The following is a 6662-nucleotide window of genomic DNA, read 5'->3' as shown; positions in this document are numbered from 1 at the left end:
TGAGGACGTTATCGTCACAACTGATTTGAAGCATCGTTTCGACCAAGGCCAATCGAAGCTGGACCACATGCTATCTTGGAGGAAGAAGAGGAGACTGCCGTGGATGGACCAGAGTTCGTGAATGTAGTCGAGGAGGACATTGTGATGGACTTGAATTGACTGTGGGTGTTGTGAATGATTGTGCGTACGATTCTGAAAGCTGGACAATCTAATAATGAGTATCTTTAGCTTTGAAAAAAAATTGAATCGGGATTTGGATCGTTCTTTTTTATTCCTTCACTGATCACTTCGGACAAGACTGTACATTCAGAGGGATGTTCGGTTTTGTCTCCAAATATGTGACGGACAACTTCTCATTCTTACCAATTTCGCACTGCAAAGTATCTTTGAAAGCCCGAAGCTGGTAAGGGATGACAAGACCCGAAGACATGCTCCATTACCTCCCTGAGCAGTGCCTCACTTTGAAAGGGCAGGTCAATCCCTAAAACCAGCAGAAGCCAACATGTCAGTTGGACTTTTTTCACGGACACCCTGTACACTATCAGCCATTAGCACTGGGACACCCTTTACACTACCAATGACGATTAGTTGAAAATGTTCTGGGACACTCAGTACAATGGACGAAGGCCCGATCCCATTATCCCATTCATAGGAGACCAACGAATCGGTTTCAACAATCCAAACAATAAGGATTGGACTCGAAACTGAAGTATATTGGATATGAGGCCTGGACAACCCTCTCTGGAATCTCAGCCAATGATCGGCCTTCTCAACAGCTCTGTTCGCCACCCTATGAGTCAGGGGCGGCGACACCGGCTGTTAATGAAGTGGTGTTATTTTCATGAAACTACAGTATAAATTCCGTGATTTTCGCACTGACGTTATTGATTGTAATGTTTATCATCATGATTTCAAATTACAAAGCGAGAAAAATGTCTGTTCATCTTTTACAATATGAATTTCTGCTAGGGTACCTTGAGTGCATTATGCAGAGGGGTCGGAGACGAGGAATGCGGTATCTGTAACTGCCGGGCGGGTCACTATGGGAAGAGATGTGAATGCTGGGCCAATGGCCTAGATGGCAAATCTCGTAAAGAGTAAGTTGAGTTTTGAGATTTTCCAATTACGAAAGAAAAATCACATTGATTATAAATGCTAACACTACTTGTTGCACATCCTAATGTAGTTGTTCAATACCTACATTTAATAGATTTTCATCACGCTCGTGTGTTTTACTTGGCTACTCAACTAAAATAACGACCATGTGTATTTCTATCTAACTACGGGACAGAAATAATTAATTCATGAACAAACAGAGTACATGTAATACTAAAATCGAGTATAGTTACTTAATGCTTAATGAGATACGATGACCGCCATGTAATCAATAACGAATGGGGAACTATTATACAGTATCGTCACATGCTCCAAACCAATGAACTGTTATTTCAGAGAGTGAGTCAAAAGGTTCAAGTGGAAGCACGTCACTACAGTTAATAAAACTATAGCTAAAGAATGTTCCAGCCTGTACCACAAAAGAGTAGTTTCCACACAGCTTTCCGCTTCGAAGCTCTTGCTCCATTCAAACAGTAGAACCTCCATTTTTGGCAGGGCCATTTCAATGATATCACATGGTCCCGGGGTATCGTTCGTTTGTAAAACATTTCAGCAAGTTATCTGTGATTTTCAGATCGCCAACAGCAGAGGTGTGTTCCGGGCGCGGCATGTGCACTTGCGGGCAACGCCAGTGTCCATTCGGCTACTCTGGAAGGTATTGTGAGTGGGATGACACTTGCAATTTAAGCTATGTGACCCTTAAGCCATGTGGAGGTACGTGTTTTGTGTCAATGTTTTTTTTCTGCGCCCCTTTAGAAAGGGACCGTTTTTACAATGATTTCACATGAACCCTATCCGCTGTTGCGGGGCGGATAGGGTCCTTGCATAGGGTCCTTTTTTCTGCAATTTGTTGATTGAAACTCTATAAATTTGCCTAAATTCTCTATAAAACCTAAATTGGACCATATTTGTGGGGGTCTATTTTGTTTTTGGCATTGATTTTGTTTTCCCACTTCATGCATTAGCTCAAATAGCACTATTTAGATGCGAGATTTGGCTTCTAAAACTGATATAACCGGTTTTCAAATGATCAAATTAGATTAAATTATTTTATGGAATACAATAAATTCATTTATCGTGGGCAAAAATATGCTCTCATACTTGAACATTGAAATTGTCAATGAAAAACAGACTTTCGATATCAATTTTTAAAAATAAAGCTGATTTTATTGAGATTAATTGGGAGGCCGACCCTTATTAGCGCATTATTATTGCATCAAATCCCCCTTTCTAATTCACAATTCGACTAGTTAGAGGAAGTGCAATTAACTCATCTTTTGGAAACTCAAAAAATGATACCTCTGCTATCTATTTCAATTATAAATTTGTCAAAAATAGGTTGAAAAATATTTTTCAATGGTGAACTTATAAAAAACAACGTTTTCCATGGACAATTCGGCTGAATAAAGCCATCATGTTGCAAAGAAACTTATGAAAATACAAAATCTGAAGTAGGAATATGTTTACTAAACCTAGATTATGAACTGTATGTAATATTGTTGAATTATTTGAAGAATTACAGGATATACACCACTTTGAAATTTAGCCGAAATTAGTTAAAAAATTACCTCTTGCTCGGTGTGTATTTTTTCAAATTCTCAAACGGTGGAGAAATTAGAAAATCGGCAATGATTGTCTCTCGTTTCATGCTATGGGCTATAACTGAAAACAAGTTTCAATAAAAAAATTTCGTATGAAAGGTCCGAACAATTAACAAGGAAGCTTTAGACCTTTTTTTAAATTCAAGAGGTATTTTTTCTTAAAGTTCTTATTTGTATTTTTCTTAAAAAGTATGCTTAGTAATCCTTATATTTTTTCCCCTGTAAATGACCAGTACTCTTTCATTATCCATAAAAATATGGGATTCATAGCTTTGTTATTAGCAAAGTTATTAGTTATCTTTAAAGGGTTATTCACACAGGTCCAGATATGACGAAAATCTCGTTTTTTGAAGAATTTGTTTTTCGCTCATTTAAAATGGTCAAATGCAAAAACCGAAACGATGGTCCATTATTGGGACCGACGAACTAAATAACTAGGCTAAAACACCCGACCTATCTTTTGCTTCCATCGTGAACAATCAACAACGACTTTTTGATACGTCAATTTTAACGAAACTTATGAGATTGATACAAATTATTGAAAGTCATGTAGATTTCTTAAAACATGAACAATTGATGTAATTCGACTTTTGTGATGAAGGGTACTATCTCCTCTACAAGTTGATAGGATTGTTTGGTAAAATGTCCTTAATGCTATTTAATTGCCGGTTACCATAGAAACCAATAAACAGTGTTATACAGCAAAAACCGTTAATTTGGGGCTTTAAAAAATCCTGTTGTCTCTATTCACAGATAATTTTACCCCAAACGTATTAAGGCTGCTGCTATTATGGCGCCAAAAATTGTTTCATGTTGTTCCAATTTTATTTTCTATACTTATATTGGCATTTATGAAAGCCAAAATAGGAGTAAATATAAAGTCAGCAGAGTGTTTACAATTTGATATTGTAAAAACTTATTCTATATGCTACGTAGTACTTCTTGATATTATTTCGGGTAGAGTAGATCTTGCAGAAAAGAATGCTTTTCCAAAGTTTTTGCAGTTTTTGTAACCAAGCCGCAAAACATTACTTTAACTGGGAAAAAAAAGCCCCAACCACTATGGTGACGTCATATAGGTAGGGTATTTCCCGAGCGCTGCCGAGCACGAACGTAGCACAATCTCGCGCGTAATTTTCGCGAAACATAAGGCGATACGTATGGGCAGTTATATCCGCAAAAATAGGACGTTGCAAAACAAGGTGGTTGTGAATGTGTTTTTAAACGAGGAGGTTACGAAACGCGAGGTCGCACTTTTTATAGACGTTTGGTGGCGCTTGCAAGACGTGTTCGCATGTTTTTTGAAACAATATCTAACTTTTTATAGACGTTTGGGGGCGCTCGCAAAAATCCAGAAGACGTGTTCCTGTGTGTTTTATAAAACGGGGTCGTACTTTTTATAGACGTACTTTTTATAGACGTGTTCGTTTGTTTTTTGAAACGAGGTCGTACTTTTTATAAACGTTTGGTGGCGCTCGTAAAAATCCAGTCAGACGGCAATATTGTATCTTGTGGCCCGGGGCTCTTGCACTCCATCACTTTTGAACTGTTCACAACGACATTTATCGAGTCTTGAAGGAGAGACTTTACTATAATGACAGCATTGTCCTCCAGATCTACATCCCTTTCTATAGATATTTGTATCTCGCGAAGAATACGATTCACATGAGGAAACCAGCCCTGTAAAATATTTAGTCGCCCTCCAACTTCAAGCACCCTGCTGATACTACACACAGTGATGATCGGCATATTTACCTTATCTACCTAATGGCCAGCGTAACCAGTGATAACACTCGGGCCAGAATCATCATGTGATCATGACTAATTTACTGTGATGAGGCAAAATTAGAAGTAATTTGGTCGACTACAAAGCAACCAGGATGTGATAGCAAGATCGGTTATGTAACAACATATGATGACCTCAGCCTTTGGTCGGGCAACTCAGCAGGAGGTTACCTGGCTCAGATAAGCTGAGAGCTAAAGTCAATAAACTATTCCTCAGAAACTCTCCCCTCATCAAATATCCATCCCCCGGCATCTAAGGCATTTTCCATTAGTTGGTGGGGGATGGTTAGGAGATAATTTTTACAGGGCTGGTTTCCTCATGAGGCGATCAGTAAAGTGGTTAAACAGCAACGCCTGTGACATTATCGTAAAATAAGCTCTGTATGTCGATCGCACGTCACTTTACATACAGCAATAACAAAATTCCCCCAACCGTTTATAAAAAGTACGGCCTTGTTTCAAAAAACATGCGAACGCGTCATGCGAGCGCCACCAAACGTCTATAAAAAGTACGACCTTGTTTCAAAAAACATGCGAACACCTGTTAGTGTTGCCAGCGCCACCAGACCCCCTATAAAAAGTACGACCTTGTTTCAAAAAACATGCAAACACGTGTTGCGAGCGCCCCCAAACGTCTCTAAAAAGTACGACCTCGCGTTTCGTAACCTCCTCGTTTAAAAACACATATACAACCACCTTGTTTTGCAACGTCCTATTTTTGCGGATATAACCGCCCATAGATAAGCTCGTCACTGGTGCGTCTTTGACGCGCAACTCGGCTCGTACGTTGTGAGTCAATGACGCGAACCAGGATGAATGTAATTTATGATTTGGACTGTACTATGTTGCAAGCAAAATCGTCCTACTGCAACACGTTGTAAATGAAATTTTTCTACTGCTATTTTTGTTGCAAGCAAAATCGCGCTACTGTCATGACATCGTGATTGGGTTATGATATTTTAAGGGGAATTTGAAGGATAATATTCATAAAAAAAATCTGAATGTCACGACATGGTCTCAACGATCGGACGATGTAACCTCGTGCAGCATTATTCCAAAGGAACAACTTAGGCATGGTTGCGAGGCAATTTTGGACATGGCTTGTGACTTTTAGGCAGGCCTAGGGTTATACGATGTTCTAGTACAATGTTTATTGCAGTTCAGTGCTTTTTCAACGATCTTGTTTGGATAAGTAAGTATCCAAGGCGTCAAGACCTCACGCGCACTTTCCGTTGGTATCAAGATATGGGAATGAAAAACGGCAACGAGAATCGTGCTCATGAGGCCCAACACGCAGTATCCGTACGAACCCAAAAATAGGGTGGGGGGGGGGGGGGGTTCCAGGAAGTACCAGTAGTCTGTCCTCTCCAACCCCTACTCCTGCCGGGAGTTGCATTCTGACCTCTCTCCCAACTGCTGGCGCTTTGTCCTTCCATCCAGCGCTTCAAAAACAGAATGCAAGGAAATGTGGGACTCGCGTGCCAAGGTGACGTCACAACACCTTGGATAGGTAAGTATCCAAGGTGTCAAGACCTCACGCGCACGTTCCGTTGGTATCAAGATATGGGAATGAAAAACTCCCACTCCGAGCTCGTGACGATGCTGCCTTGGAGCACGAGGCACTGGGCACCCCAGACCGCGGGGGGAGGTCTGTAGATTCCCCTTACTAAAAATCCCAAACCTACAGACCTACCCCAGCGCGTGAAAGCGATCCTCCACTACGGACGTGACTGAAACAAGTGCTTGTATCTCCACCTAGGAGTGCATTAATTTTGTTACCACCCGTACCTGCCGCTGAGATACAAGAAACCAAGAACTAAGAAGCTAAGGTGAAACCGTACCTTTATTAACTATTGAAATATTTGGTGCATACCTTTATATTACATGTTACCATTACAGCTATAAATCTCCTGCATACCACCATTCTACACCCCCTTCACGACCACCGTTAAAAGAATACGCATTTCGTAAAAGTTCGAAATTGTCCCTGAATTCGGCAATTCCCGATCGCTGAAGTACGTACTAACTCAGGCTTTCAGTGATACCACTGTGTCCGCTGATCTACGGACGACAATATTACTACGTTTCAACAAATTCTTACGTATAATGACGACATTGCGTCCAGACCGCAATTGTTTCGAAATAGCGTAAGTCTTTAAA

The 6662-nt window shown here is 40.3% G+C and overlaps 1 long non-coding RNA gene across 1 annotated transcript in view; it reads left to right on the top strand.

Moving 5' to 3' along the window:
• Positions 1-891: 891 nt before the first annotated feature.
• The window catches only part of LOC135485739 (uncharacterized), a 39280-nt gene continuing 33509 nt past the window's right edge, over positions 892-6662 (top strand). The window contains exons 1-2 of the long non-coding RNA XR_010446618.1: positions 892-1097; positions 1691-1830. This is a non-coding gene — a long non-coding RNA (uncharacterized LOC135485739). The remainder of the gene's footprint in view (positions 1098-1690; positions 1831-6662) is intronic.

Source organism: Lineus longissimus, chromosome 3 (genome assembly GCF_910592395.1).
Source record: "Lineus longissimus chromosome 3, tnLinLong1.2, whole genome shotgun sequence".
Classification (NCBI taxonomy): Eukaryota; Metazoa; Nemertea; class Pilidiophora; order Heteronemertea; family Lineidae; genus Lineus; species Lineus longissimus.
Note: the sequence above shows the minus strand (reverse complement) of the source record. Positions and strands in the feature narration are given on the sequence as shown.